Genomic DNA, 16,254 nt, shown 5'->3' on the forward strand with positions numbered 1-16,254 from the left:
ATGTTTGAGACAAAGATTTCCCAGAAATTGCCACAAGACCTCGAAGAAAAAAAATTTTGTCATTCTAGTCATTTATTATAAAACAAAGAAGGATTTATAAATATGACCTAGAAGATAATGGGAATATGGATGAAACTGTCATGACTTTTGATATTTCAAGTAACAGAACTGTGGCAAGTTTAGGAGAAAAAACATTTTTCTCAAAAACACAGGAAATGAAAAAAAAAACCACTTTACGGTTGTTCTATCATGTTTGGCTAATGGAACTAAGCTATGTCCTGTCATTATTTTTAAAAGAAAGACCTTGCCTAAAAAGATAAATTTCCCACCAAGAATAACTTTGTGTGCACGTTAAAGGCTGGATGGAGGGAGACAGAACAAAAATAAATGGCTGGAAGAAATTTGGAACTGACGACCAGGAGCAGCCTTAAAGAAAAAGCCATCATTACTTGTTTGGGATATGATCATAGCCCACCAATCGGATCACATAAAAAAATTGGGAAAATCTAGTAAAGTTACTTTAGCTGTTATTCCAGGTGGGCTTACATCTCTACTGCAGCCTCTGGATTTATCTTTGAATAAGCCTTTTAAAGACTGTGTGTGAAGGATGTGGCATGAATGGATGCCACTGGGTCAAGCCCGACTAACAAAAGGAGGAAATCTCATGAAGCCTGACATAGAGTTAATAGCAAAGTGGGTTCGAGATGCATGGGAAGACATTCCAGAAGACATAGTGTGACATGCCTTCCAGAAATGTAATATTAGTAATGCTATGGATGGCAGTGAAGACTACGCTTTGTATGAAAATGACAGCATTGGATGGTGATGATGGCGATCTCAGTGAGGACAGTGTCTATGATGACCTCACACCAGCTGAAGCTCTGCATTGGGATATGGATGATGATGAGGAATCCAGTTTTGAAGGATTTTAACTCTGCATTTTAGCTTGGTTACTGATTGAGCTCAGGGAATAGTACTCTTAAGGTATCATTGTTGATACCCTATTGTTTTTGTTGAACCTATTTTCCACTTACTGTGCTGGTTTACTAATGTTAAATGACTTGTCCTTTTATTTATGTTTTTCTTTAAAATAAATATTTAAATACATTACCCCATTGATGTCTCAATTTTTAGTAATTTTATTTTCATTTGTTTTAATTATTGAAACTCACCAATAGCTTCTGCATTTTCCACCCAAGTGAGTCTTATACTCGAGTCAATCAGTTTTTCTGGTTTCCCACGTAATAATTAGGTATTTTGGCTTATACTCAGGTCGGCTTATATTTGAGTATATACTGTATATAATAAATGATACTAGATTTAATATCTCATTATTTGAAAGAAAAATTTATTGACTACACATTCTTAGAATAGTTTCTACTCAAAGGTTCTACAATTCCAAGAGCATGATACAAAAGTAATTTTCATGATAGCTTAGCTTAGAAAAAAATAATTAACATGGAAAGTAAGAGTCAAGGCCTAGTAGATTAAAAGTAACTAAAATAGCCAGGCAATTGAAATCTATCTACTTTGTGAGGATTATGAGTTAGCTGAAATTTTTGCATCTGTTTATAATTATGCTATTTGCCACACATAGCTCAGGTGAGTGGCTAATGAATAACAAATTGTATCTTCTCAGTAAAAAATTTTAAAACTAAACATTGATGACTCATTTTATAATTATCTGTCATGAGCTGATTATCTCTTATGTATGTTGTGTATATTCAAAGCTATGGGCTGTTAACCACAGTCATTTATAGTTAACGTACACCTTTCATTTCTATTCACTGAGGCAGTAAGAGGAGACACCAATCATTGCTATAATTGTATCTGATATGATTCAATTCTGATGTAACTCAGTCCTAACCATTTTAATAATTTTAATAAATTACTAACACTAATTTTAGAAACCAACATCTAAGTTTCACTGTGAATAATTATAACTTTTGACTTTATGCTTTGTGCCAACCAAAAGCAAAGCTCACTGTCATATAGTCACTGCTCTAATTGCTTTGCATATCATAGCTGTATGAAATTCTTGTGTCTATTTTCCACTGAATTTCCCGGTGCTTAAAATAACACATATCACATACTAAGCAAAAAAAAAAAAAAAAAAAGGAAAGAAAGAAATTGATCAATGTATATCTTTATAAACATTGTGAGAATGATTCTATTGCACAAGGGAGCTTTAAAATATTCATGGAAAATTGGAACAAAAAAGAAATAGGCTTTTTCCATGGACTTTTTGAAGCCCTTTTATATATAAACATTAGTAAAACTCCTAAATAGGATGATATCTACAACTTCATTAGATACTGTCAAATTGTTCTAATAAATATGCCAAATTTCTTAATTTATTCCTAAGGTGTTATACATATTTAAAAAATTAAAATATATAAAACTGATAATCATTGTATATTTTGTTTTAATTATGTACACAGTAATTGTGATTAAGTCTTATTAGTCCTAATAATTTGTTGCTTTCTTGAATTTTATATGTAAGTGATTATACTGACTAATGATAAATAATTATACTGACTAATGACTAAAGAGCTTCCAAAGTTAGAACAGATAATAAAGAACAGACATGAGCTATCCACTACAGAACATATCGCAGCTGTAAACCTTATGCATACCGGATACTGAAGGTCTAATGAATGGAAGCAGAACATTATCAGAGACATTGCGAAAGGATGGGCCCTTCAGTTTGGAGGGCACTCAAAATGTAACTGAGGAGAAGCTGATTTCTCGATGTAAAGTCAGCCATGGTGACTTAAATGTAGTCAAGCCTGTGGGAGTGGAGCCTTTAGAGATTTTCATCTGCTGATAGGGTAAGACTCAGGTAAGATGCTACAAAAGCATGCCAATCATCAGTACTTGGAATGTGCAAAAAATGAATCTAGGAAAATTTGAATTAATAAAAAATAAAATAGAACACATAAAGATCAATATCAGAGGCACTAGTGAGGTAAAATGGACATCACTAGCAGCCTGATTGATAATTACTTAATGCTATTTGACATTTTTGAGTGCTCAGTTTATTCAGTGCAAACACACATCAAACAATCTAATCATCCTAAAATTAACTCAAATCATCATATATAAGAACATTAAAACAAATGTTAAGGTAAAGGGTAATACCATACACACATTATTATTTCAACATCATAGTCCCCCCAAAATCATTGCCTTCATCGGTGTAATCATCCCGGGTAGAGTTGGACAGAGCAGGAGTTGATGTCTTCTTGGTTCCTAACTCTCTGAAAAGTCAGTGTCTACTCGGGTTTATATATGCAGCTCAGCTGGTCATTTGACATCATTCTGGAAATCCTACAACATCCCACCAAGTCTTATCAGGGTTCCCCAGACCTTCTTAGGTGGCTCTTCAGACCATCTGTTGGTTCTTGGCAGTGGCTCAACATTTAGGCTGGGCATAAATATTATATTTTCATTTCTTTTCCAAAATGTGTCCACGCCTTACAATTTAGTTCTATGATGCTCTTAAATGGACTGTCATTGGTCATTTGCAATCAGAAAACCGTTTGATTTACTATACAGGGAATAGCAGAATCAAGAGGAATGGCTTTTATTCATGGTAAAAAAAGGATATTTAAAAATCAATCTTGAAGAGGTGTACAGGGCCAGCTACAAAGGAGGAGTGTGCAGTGAGAAGGTAGAGTGCAGAGTGCATTTCTTTGAGGCTCTGCTGCTCTCAAGGGATTTTCCCTGACTGAGGGTGGGGCTCCAGATGCATCTGAAAAGCCCCTCCTAGATATTTTCTAAAGCCTTCCTTTCCCTAAGGAAGCCACAGAAAGATAACGGACTTCCTGCAAGATGGTGACCAAGTAATACATACCAGAGGGACTCCTCAGAAATTAGCACAGGAGAGCCACTGAGAGGGAACTTCCACTCTTCCAGGTCACAGGAGGAGCATCATAAAGATAAGTAGACAAAGATACACTAGATCTTGAGGAGCTTTGAGTTTAGCACTTTGGAGAAAGGCTTGTCCTTAGTCTAGCCCCACCACTGTATTGGCTGGAGCTGGGCTCCTTTGACTGGCCAGGGCTTAACTCTAAACACAACCACAGCTTCCCATTGCCTTTGGGTAGAGCTAAACACCCTCAGCCCCACAGTCAAGCAATTGGGGCTCAGCTATTTCTTTACATTTTTTCTCTCTTCTCTTTCCCCCCACAGTTTCAGTGAGCTCAGTTGCACCACCACCCCTGGATTTTTCTTTCCTTCTCTTTCCTTTCATACACCACTGGTGGCCTCCAGGCCAATCCCCTTTGCCTAGGGCAACTACACCTGCCCTCCACCCACCTATGGGAGATCCCACCCTCTGCACCCTTACACATGGCTGTCAAAGTTCCACATGCCCAAAGGTAGTCAACTGGACACCCCTTGCTGAAGGGCTGTGGGGAGGAGATGAACCAGGCAGGGTGAAGGGTAGCAATGATGAAATATATAACTTTCCTCTAGTTCTTAAATACTTCCTCTCCCCCCCCCCCCCCACTATCATGATCTCAATACTACCTTGCAAATCTGGCTGGACCAGAGGATGTGCATTGGTACAGATAGTAACTGAAAACACAGGGAATCCAGGACAGATGACTCCTCCAGAACCAGTGATGAGAGCGGCGATGCCTGGAGGGTGGAGAGAATATGGGGTGGAAAGGGGGAATTGATTACAGGAATCTACACACAGTCTCATCCCATGGGGAGGGACAGCAGAGAAGAGGGCAGGGGGAGACATCAGACAGTGTAATATATGACAAAATAATAATAATATATGATTGATGAAGGGTTCACAAGGTGGGGGAGAGTGGGGAGAGAGGGGGGAAATGAACAGCCGATATTAAGGGCTCAGATAGAAGGCAGATGTTTTGAGAATGATGATGGTAACACATGTACATGTGTTTTTGACACAATGGATGTATTTATGGATTGTGATAAGAATTGTATAAGCCCCCAATAAAATGATTTTTTTTTAAGGCTGAGAATCAAAGGCTGGAGAAAAATATTCCAAGTAAATTGCAATTCAAAAAAGCAAGGTTGCAATCCTAATCTTAGACAAAATTTATCCTAAGGTTCAAGCCATAACAAGAGATAAGGAGGAGCACTACATAATGCTCAAGGGAACAGTAGACCAAGAACCAGTAAGCATAATAAATATATATTTGCCCAAAGAGAGACAAATGAAATTCATCATTCAAATGCTTCAAAAGATGAACAAGAAGCCAGAGGTTAAACAATCATAGCAGGTGACTATAATATCCCACGCTCTGAGAAAGCTCACAGGGAAAGACGCTTAACAAGGAGGCTACAAATCTACAAAGCATCGTTGGAAGCCTTGACCTGATAGAAATTTTCAGAGTTCTCTACCCAAATGCAAAAAAATTCACATTTATTCTAAGGCCACATGGTACATACTCAAATACAGATCACCTGCAAGGATACAAGTCTAATCTGTTTAAATTCAAGCACATAGAGATCATACAGACTTCTCTCTCCAACCACTGTACCATGAGACTGGAAATCAACAAAAGAACGATTAAGAAAACAAGGACAAACAATTGAAGAATGAATAACAATTTATTGAAAAAGGAGTGGGTACTGGAGCAGATCACAGATGAAATTAGGAGGCTTCTAGAAATCAACGGTAATGAGAATATAGCATACCAAAACCTTTGGGAAACAGCAAAGACAGTTATCAGAGGAAGTTTGATTGCAATACCTGCACACATGAAAAAGGAAGAGAAATTTATGGTTGATATGCTGACATAAAACTTTCACCAATTAGAGTAGAGTCAACAGGACAATCCTACTAATAGCAAAAGAAAAGAAATAATAAAAATCAGGACTGAGATTCATGATAAGGATTAACAGAATTGGAAGACTGCTACCGTGTTTCGCCAAAAGTAAGACATCGCCCGGAAATAAAACCTACTTACAGTTTTTCCTATCACTGAAATATAAGGCATTCCCCCGAAAATAAGACCTCTCTGATAATAAGCCCCCCGAAGCTACCATAACTCTGGACTCTGGAAGGTAGCGGCAGCCACCGCTGCGCAGCTCATTGTTTGCCATGACGCAGCCAGAAGACAGGAAGTGCGAGGACTCTTAATCAGAGAGCCCAGACCACCGACAAGACAAGCTGCTGCCTGCTGCTCGCTCTGCTCTGACGGAGTCTGTCTGACTCACAATTAGACAGTGAGTCCCGTGACGCAGGAGTTCGGCACATTGTGTGGACACACAGGGGTATGGACTGAGGTAGGTGGAAAATGTCTGATAAAGGGTTGGGGGATGTCTGGTGAAAGAGTCCACTGGCACAAGGGTGCAGGGAGGGGGATCACTTAAAATGGCACTGGGTATCACTTAAAATACCCAGGAGGATCAGAAGGGGTTACAAAATGGTAATCATTCCCCTCTGATCCTCCTGTGTCATTTTAAGTGATCCCCTTCCCCCTACTCTGATATCCCAGTGTCATTTTTTTTTTTTTTACCCCTAGACATGAGCGCAAAAAGAAAAAGCTACTCCATGGAGTACAAGAAAGGAATCGTGGGAGACTCTTGGGGCCAAAATCTTACTGCTTTCTGCAAAGAGAAGATGTTGAGTATTCAACTGGTCTGAAAATGGTGAGCAGAGTATGGTAACTTCGTTGAACAAGTGGACAAGGGAAATGCTAAAAAGCACAAGTGTGGATCAAGTTGGAAACAATTATTTTCCGAGCTGGAAGACCCGATCTGTGAATGGGTTGGTGACAGGAGAGCAAAGGCTTTGGTTGTGAATCGGGCTCAGATTCAAGAATTTGCCCTTGCAATGGCACCCCAGTTTGGCATAGCCCCCGAAGACTTCAAAGCATCACAACACCGGCTGCATCATTTCCTTCAGCGCAGTGAACTGTCTTTAGGAAGATCCACAGCATTGTCTAGGCTGGAAGATGCTCAAGTTATTAAGCGAGCACTTGCATTCAAGTCCTTTATCGAGGATGCTAACTTCTCTAAATACAATCTTTCCAACATGATTGCTGTGGATGAGACTGCAGTGTTTATGGCCAATCATCTCAAACCACAATGGAACAGCGGGGCGCCTCCTCAGTGTACATTCCCTCCACTGCTCACAAAAGTGCATGTGTTTCCTGTATTTTGGCATTTCATCTGGATGGCACTAAAATCTCACCTTTAATCATTTCTAAGGGCATGAAGGAAAAGACTGAGCACATTTTGGGCATTTTTATTCTTGAAACTGAAAAAAACTGGGACACACAAGCAGTTATAAGGAAGTCGATTGAATGCTGCCACTTGTTATGTGAGGGAGCCACAGAAGTCTGCCGGTCTGGGATGCAGCCAGCACTCACCGTGCTAAAGACATGAAGACATTTCTTCACGAAAGAAAAATAGATCAAATATTGATTCCCATAGGAATGACGGCCTATCTCAAAACCCTTGATATTGCAATAAACAAGCTATTCAAGGACAATTTGTGCATGGAAATTATGACTACATTGAAAATAGAATGGAGAGAAACCAGCATGGAAACTTTGTGAAACTTAAACTGCAAGGGGTTGTGACTTGGTGAACAATTCATGGGAGAGAATCACTGACAGTTGCACTGCAAATACACTGCGAGCAGGCCGCCTTGACAAGAAGTCCTCAGTTAAGGACAGTACTATTGCTAAGCATGAGAGATTTGGTCCACTGATTTAGAAAGAAATGGAGTTACAAGAAATTCACCAAGAAATTCAGGGTTTGGATTGTTATGATGATATTCCAGAAGATGATGACAGGACTGTCATTGAATAAATGAGTAAATTACCATAGATTGTTGCACAAGGAAATAGTGGTAGTAACAAGAAATTCTTGATACTGTAGGAGTCACAGTTTGTCTGGTGATGCTGGTTTGTGATTACAACTACTACCGTACTGTATGCAGGTAATAAATTTCCTTTTTTTTGTTCAACAATAAATGTGTACCTTATTCTTCTTCATGGAAAAATAAGACATCCCCTGAAAATAAGACCTAGTGCATCTTTGGGAGAAAAAAATTAATATAAGACACTGTCTTATTTTTGCGGAAACAGGGTAGCAAACCTAACCAAAGAAAGGAAGAAACCAATTTCAATAGCAAGGATGAGGAATGAAAGAGGGGACATTACAACAGACCCAAATGAAATCAAAAGGATAATTGCACAGGCCTGTGCTGCAATGAATTCAGCAATGCGGAAGACATGGACAAATACTTGGAAAAACAATCCCTTCATAGACTATACCAAATGAACGTCAAGATTCTCAAAAGACCCATAGTGATAGAAGAAATAGACAAGGTTATCAAGAGATTACCAACAACAAAAAATCCCCTAGTCTAGATGATTTCACATGAGAATTCTTCCAAGCACTAAGGAAAGAACTGACACCAATCCTACACAAACTCTTCCAGAACATAGAAAAAGATGGGAAACTCCCAAACTCTTTCTATGAAGCTAGTATAACTCTGATAGCTAAACTGGGAAAGGATCCCACAAGAATTGAGAAATGCAGACCAATATCTTTAATGAACATCAATGCAAAAATCTCTAACAAAATACTGGCCAATAGAATATAAAAGTATATAAAACAAATAATTCACCGTGACCAAGTGGGATACATACCAGGGATGGTTCAACATATGAAAGACCATTAGTCTTATTCACCACTTGACATGAAAAATTGTAAGAACCACATGATAACATCAATAGATGCAGAAAATGCATTTGACAACATTCAACAAACACCAATTCCTGTTTAAGACACTGAATAAGGTAGGAGTGGAAGGTAAATCCCTCCATATAATTCAAGCTATATATGAAAAACCAATAGCCATCATGGTAGTCGATGGAGAAAAGACAAAAACAATCCCACTGAAAAGGCAGACCAGATAAGGATGCCTCTTGTCACCACTCATCATACTGGAAGTCCTAGGTAACAACATAAGTCAAAGAAAAGACATCAAAAGTATTCTCCTTGGAAAGGAAGAGGTGAAACTCTCATTATTTGCAGATAATATGATTTTATATATGGTAAATCCCAAAAGCTTCACAAGGGGAGTACTTGAAATGATAGAGGAATATGGCAGAGTGGCAGGATAAAAGATCAAGATACAGAAGCCTGTAGTACTGCTATGCACATGAGACAAGACCATGGAAGAGTGGATTAAAAAAGGTAGTACTCTTTACAATAGCCAAACAAAAATTGAAATATCTAGGAATATACCTGACTAAAAAAACAAAATATTTGTATGAAGAAAACTACAAAACACTATTACAAGAAACCAAGTGTGGCCTCAATACATCGAAGAATATTCTATGCTCATGGATCAGAAGACCCAATATAGTAAAGGTGTCTGTTCTGCCATAGGTCCTATATAAGATTAATGATATCCCCCCAAAATACCATCATCTTTCCTCAAAGGAGTGGAAAAACTGATTACCAACTATATATGGTGAGGGACGGAGCTCAGAATTAGCAGAGAAGTCCTCAAGAAAAAGGACAAAGGGGGAGGGTTTACTTTACTTGACTTTAGCACCTATTATGCAGCCACCATGGCCAAAACAGCTTGGTATTAGTATAATACCAGACCAATGGAAAAGAACTGAAAACCCAGAAACAAAATCATCATCATACAGACAACAGATCTTTGATAAGGGCCCCCAAAATATCAAATGGGAAGCAGATACCCTCTTCAACAAGTGGTGCTGGGAAAAATGGATATCTACCTGCAGTAAAATGAAGCAAAACCCTTATCTCACTCCATGCACAAGAATAAACTCAAGGTGGATCACAGACTATGAGGTAAAACCCAAGCATTTAGGGCCATCAATGAGGGAATTGGGACAAACTTGAGAACTTTGGCACAGGGAATACATAGGCTATCAGAAATAGGGAAGGATACAACTACAGATGAGGTCCAAATTGACAAGTGAGATATACTGAAAATAAAACACCTGTGTATATCAAAATGATTCACTAATAGACTAATAAGATTGCCCACACATTAGGAAAACATCTTTAGCAATTACACATCAGATAAAGCACTTATTACTGAAATTTACAGTACTCTGCTAGCTTACATAAGAAAAAAAATCGAAATGCCCACGGAGGAGGTGAACAAAGGACCTGAACAGAAGTTTCACAAGGGCATATATCTGAATGGCTAATAAAAATATGAGAAAATGCCCTTGATCATTATCCATAAGAGAAACAACTATGAGATAACACCTTAAACCTTCAAATATAGCCCAATTCAAAAAATCAGAAAGCAACAAGTGTTGGAAGGGCTGTGGTGAGATAGGAACTCTTGTCCACTGCTAGTGGACATGTACGCATGTACAGCCATTATGGAAATTGATTTGGCAAGATCTAAAACAGATTGAAATGGAGCTACCATATGACCCAGCAATCCCCATACTGGGTATATATACAAAACAGGCAAGAAACAAACCACAGCCAGACATCTATGCTCCAATGTTTATCTTGACCCAGTTCATAATCACAAGGAGTGAGAAACAACCCAAATTTCCATCAATGGACCAATGGATTAAAAAACTGTGGTACATACATACAGTGGATTACTGTGCATCCCTAAAAAGCAGTGGTGAATGCATGAAGCATATTGGCACATAGGAAGAATTGGAGGAAATCATACTAAGCTAAGTAAGCCAAGCACAAAAGGCCAGGTACAACATGAGTTGTACTGGGGAAAGGGAGAGACGGACCAGACTTCAACTCAGTGCACCAAGACATGAATGCAATATACTGGCATCAAGTGGGGAAACTATAGATAGGTCTATGGGGCCCACCCCAATCTGAACTACAAGGACACCCCACGTCCCACCCTCATCAAAGGATGCACTTCAGAGAACAGCACTGAAGCTACCACTCAGGGAGAGGAATGCATTTAATCAGAGTACACAAGAGCAAACGAAGTGGAAAGGAAAGAGTGGAGAACATACCCTGGCTGACCAAGTCCAAAGGATGATATTTAGGCTCAGAATAGCTAATGCAGAGAGGACTATATGGCCAGCTCCATCACGAGACATGACTGTACCTCACAGCGCTACATGGGACAACACTGGAGGTACAGGGAGGGTATTGTGTCCAATCTGACCCCACCACACTGGGACAAAACAGTAAGAGCATGCAAAAGAGCAGGAAGGGGAGCAAAGCAATGAAGTCCCCAGGAAGTAGCAAAAATAGACTTTGTGGCCAGGGTGTGGCACCCCATCAGACATGACCACAAAACACTCCTAAAGGTCAACAAACAGACCTGAAACTATTTACAGGCTTTTCTTTTATTTTTTTCCATTGGTTTTGTTGTTATTTGGGGGAGAGGGGTTGTTTGTTTTCTTTTGGTGATTTGTTTTGCATTGTCTTGTTTTGTGCTTATTTTATTATTGTCTTCGTATGTCTATCTAGATAGGATAGGTGGAATAGACAATCTGGAGGAGAAAACAACGAGACTGCCGGTTCTGGGAGGACAGGGGAGAGGGATAAGCTGGGGAAAGGAAAAGTGGCATCAACCAACCCAAGGACAAGGGAACAACAAGTGATCTGAAATCGATGACTTAAAGGGTATTGTATTCCTGGTAGTGCTAGATCAAGGGTAATGTAGCTGAGAGGAAGAAACCCGAGGGAAGGCCGAAAATGATAGTGAGACTGAAGGAAAGTAAAAGAAAATAGATGAAAAAACTAGGAGGCAAAGGACATTTACAGAGGTTTAAAAGAGGCATGTAACATGTAAATGTATTTATATAAAAGATAGGGAAATACATCTATGCGCACATATTTTATTTTAAATACTATTTTATTGAGTTTTTAATGAAAATTTACACAGAAAAATTGGTAAGTAGCAGATGGGCATTAGGCCTTGACTCAAGTACTCTTTCAAAGCAAGAACACTTTGTTCTAATAACCCGGCATTCTGTGATGCTCACCTTCCCACCACGATCAATGAAGACAATATGGGTGCATAAGCAAATGTGAAGATAGCTGATGGTGCCCAGCTATCAAAAGATATAGCAGCTAGGGTATTAAAGGCTTGAAGATAAACAAGTGACTATCTATGAAAAGCAACAAAGCCCACATGGTAAAAGAACACAGCCTGTGTGATCATGAGGTGTCATTGGTATCAGGTATTAGGCAGCGAAGACCCAGAACAAAAAATCATTTCAATGTGAATGAGGGGGAGTGCAGAATGGAGATCCAAAGTCCATCTATAGACAATTGGACATCTCCTCACAGAAGGGTCACAAGGAAGAGACGAACCAGTCAGTGTACAGTATAGCACTGATGAAACATACTTTTCTCTAGTTCTTTAATGCTCCTCCCCCCTCACCTATCTTACCCCAATTCCAGCTTATGAATCAGACTAGACCACTGGTATAGATAAGGGCTGGAAACACAGGGAATCCAGGACAGATAAACCCCTCAGGACAAATAATGAGAGTATCAATAATAGGAGGGTAGGGAAAGGTGGGGGTAGAATGGGGGAACTAAACAATCACAATGATCTACATATCTACATATAACACCCTCCCAGGGGGATGGACAACAGAAAGTGGGTGAAGGGAGACATTGATCAATGTAAGATATGTATATGAATTATTAAATTATATATATGAATTATTATATTATATATTATTAGTATATGTGACTATATGAATATATATGAATAATTCATGTGTATATATGAATTATTAAAGGTTCATGAGGGAGGGAGGGTGGGGAGGTGGGAAAATGAGCTGATTCCAAGGGCTCAAATAGAAATAAAATGTTTTGAAAATGATGATGGCAACATATGTACAAATGTGCTTGACATATAGATGTATGTATGGATTTTGGTAAGTACTGTATGAGCCCCCAATAAAACGATGAAACAATCACTCTTAAAGAACAATGCTGTCTGTGAAGTATTATATTTATCTACCTTCAAGGAAATCCAAACAATACAACCAATATTGAAATACATGCACCGACCCCAAAAGCCAGTGATGAAGAAACTACTTCTTTCATTGACTTCAGTGGGAAATTTATCAGACATTCAATCAAGATTCATTGATAATTATTGGTGATTAGAATGCAAAACTTGAATAAAAAGAAAGAACAGTAGTTGGAAAATATGAACATGGGTATAGAAACAAAACCAGAAATTCCTTGATAGAATTTTAGAAAGCTAATGCCTTATTCATAGCAAATACCTCTTTTCAACAACATCAAAGATGATTGATTATACACATGGACTCCTCCAGATGGAAATCAAATTGACCGCATCAATTGACTACTTATGTGGAAAAAGACAATGGAGAAGCTGTACATCAGCCGATAAAACCAGACCAGGGACTGCCTGTGCAACAGGCGATCTTTGTAAGTTGGTCCTTTGACTTGTAAGCTCCTATGTAAATTCAGGGAAAGCTGGAGACATTTTTTAAAAATCCACAAAAGCCAAAATATGACCATCAGTCTATCCCATTTGAATTTTAAGAAAATCTCAAGAACAGATTTAATGCATTGAACACTAATCACATATGACCTGACCAGTTATGTGAGGCCATTAAGAATACCATTCATGAAGAAAGCAAAAGATAAGAAAATAAGAAAAGATCAAAGTGGATGACAGAAGAGACTCAGAAACTTGCTCTTAATCATTGAGCAGCTAAAGCAAATGGAAGAAATGAAGGATTCAAAGAGCTGAATATAAAATTGCAAAGGGCAGCTCAAGTAGACAAAGTGAAGTATTATAATGAAATGTGCAAAAATCTAGTTAGAAAACCAAAGAGGAAGAACCAGCTCAGCATAACTTAAACTGAAAGAACTCAAGAAAAAAACTCTAGCACTGAGTTGCAATATTGAAAGATCATATGGACAAAATATTGAATGCTACAGGAAACAACACAGAGTCACTGTACCAAAAGTGCACTATATACTGAAAGTCATTTGAATTAGTCAGTGTCTATCAATAAAATACCATCACAATCTTTTCAGACTGACCAAGCAAATGTGTCTATGTTGTAATATGGAAAAGTCAAATAAACCAGGGAGTGTAAATTAATATTGAAGATATCTCAAAGAGTTCCATTTCCACCTCTCATGTTAGAAAGTTTCCCAAGGAACAAGACCATCCTCTATCTCTCTAGTTGCTGTTACCCTTGTCCTTTTCTCATCATTCCGTCCCCAAGTCACTCAGAGTTGGCATTTACTTCTGTTGTTCCCAGCCCTGTTTTACACCTACGCTCTCTGAGTCTTCTCAGAATTGCTGGAGAAATGCAAAACATTTTCCCATAAATGTCTTTACAAATTATTAGTTCATAAATTACACCAGAACACTGTGACTTTAGTTTTCCGTAGTCATTCTTTATCTTGTTCAAAGTATATTCTAAGCAATCCCACTCCTCTAATGACCATACTACAGCCACACTACTTTCTTTTTTTTTCTCTTTACCACCTTGGCACGATGCTGAATCTGTTGCTGCCTACAAGGAGTCCAGAAAGCATGTCAAAATATTAGCTAAAAACAGAGACCATGTTGATTCAAGAAATTCTTCCTGCATATTTTTACAGAAGGAAAACAGTTCTCTTTCTCCTCTAAACTGGTCCAGAATTCAGTTCTTGACCTTCTAATCGAATATGCAAGAAACAGGGTTTATTTTGTTGTTGTTGTTGTTGTTGCTTTGTAGTAATCACAGGAGAGACATCAGCAGGTTTTTACAATGTCACAACCCCATGAGCTTCATGGACACTGTGTAACCCTTAATGAGTCAGGAATCCCTGCTGATTAAGCTTAAAGGGAATTTTTTACCTTAAGAGTGGGGGCTGTTACAGTTTGAACTTTTGACAAACTAAATTTTAAATTATATTTCTATTATATTGATTACAAGTTAGCTAATTCTTCTACTCTCCCGCTCAAGTACACATTTTTCTTGTTATGAAGAACACCTCCAGTAGACTCATTAATCTCCTATCCTTCCTTCTTAGCTCAGAGAAGTTGTATCTCTTCTTTTACAATGCCTTTCTCCATTCCTAGTTACCTCTCAATCCCCAAACTGCCCATCTTCTCTTGAATTCAACACTTTATATTATTATAAATAATATAAATAAATCTTTAATCTCTCACTCTATATTGGTTCTGTAGATTTTAAATTTACTTAGAGTTTGCATCTGAAAAACAAAAATAAAAGACCCCTCTTCAACCCTATTGTCATTTTAATGTTCCCTGGTACTGCAATTGTTCAGCAGCTGAGCTGCTAACTGAAAGACTAGTAGTTCAATCCACCCGGTGTCTGCTATAGAAAAACTTGGTGATTGGCTTCCAGAAATATGACAACCTAAAACATCCTATAGGAAAGGTCTATTTTGTCACATGAGGATGCTGAGTCAACAACAGCAAATGTGATTTTTGTTTATTTTGAATTTGATTCTCTTCTTAGGTGCTCTGGTGGTGCAGTGGGTAAATGTCGGGCTATCAACTGCAAGATCGGTGATTCAAATGCACCCAGCATTCCATGGGAGAATAATGAAGCTATCTGCTTCCACACAGATTTATAGTCTCAAAAATCCTAGGCAACAAGTCTACTCTGTCCTATAGCATTGCTACTCCATGGTAATTGGTTTCATTAACTTTTTAACTTCATGCTTCTTCCGTTTTCTATCCATGCACTTCTTACTTTAATTCTGAGATCTCTCCTGATTGGTTGCTTCCTTGACTCAAACTAAAGTCACTGCCATCAAGTCAAGGCCTAGTTATAGCAACCCCATAGGACGGAGTAGAACGGTCCCTCTGAGTCTCTGAGATTGTAACCCTTTTCCTGGGTAGAAAATCCATCTTCAGTTGACAGTTTCAAACTGATTACCTTTTGGATTGTTGCCCAACACAGTGTAACCATTATACTATCGGTGGTTGCTGTTAACTTCTTAGGTACCAAATTTATAGGTTTTTTTTTCAGTGATTACTCTTCTAGATTAATTTTTAAGTTTTTCCTACAATATTCTCCTTATTTAAATTCTGTTTTTACCCAATTCCCTTCTTAACTTTGAACTTCTCTTTCTAAACCAAGATCATTGTTTCACTTCTGACCCCCACAGCCCCATTAACTCCCTGAACATAACCATTAGTCATGGTTGTTGTCTTGTTTTTCTTTGCTTTGTCTTTTCTCTCAGGAATGTCATGCATTCTCATGCTAAAATAATTGTTTGTTTGTTTTTCAAAATTCTGTCTTGGTTTAT

At 38.3% G+C, this 16,254-nt stretch overlaps 1 protein-coding gene across 3 annotated transcripts in view; it reads left to right on the forward strand.

Moving 5' to 3' along the window:
* Positions 1–16,254, forward strand: part of GREM2 (gremlin 2, DAN family BMP antagonist) — a 115,696-nt gene that overhangs the window by 63,539 nt on the left and 35,903 nt on the right. The window contains exon 2 of one of the 3 annotated variants that reach the window (XR_012785721.1): positions 6,510–12,683. The exons of the other annotated variants lie outside the window; for them this stretch is intronic. The gene's annotated coding sequence lies outside the window, so the exon portion shown is untranslated. Of the gene's footprint in view, positions 1–6,509; positions 12,684–16,254 lie in introns of those variants that run through there. 3 annotated transcript variants of the gene reach the window in all.

This window comes from Tenrec ecaudatus, chromosome 8, assembly GCF_050624435.1.
Source record: "Tenrec ecaudatus isolate mTenEca1 chromosome 8, mTenEca1.hap1, whole genome shotgun sequence".
Lineage (NCBI taxonomy): Eukaryota > Metazoa > Chordata > Mammalia > Afrosoricida > Tenrecidae > Tenrec > Tenrec ecaudatus.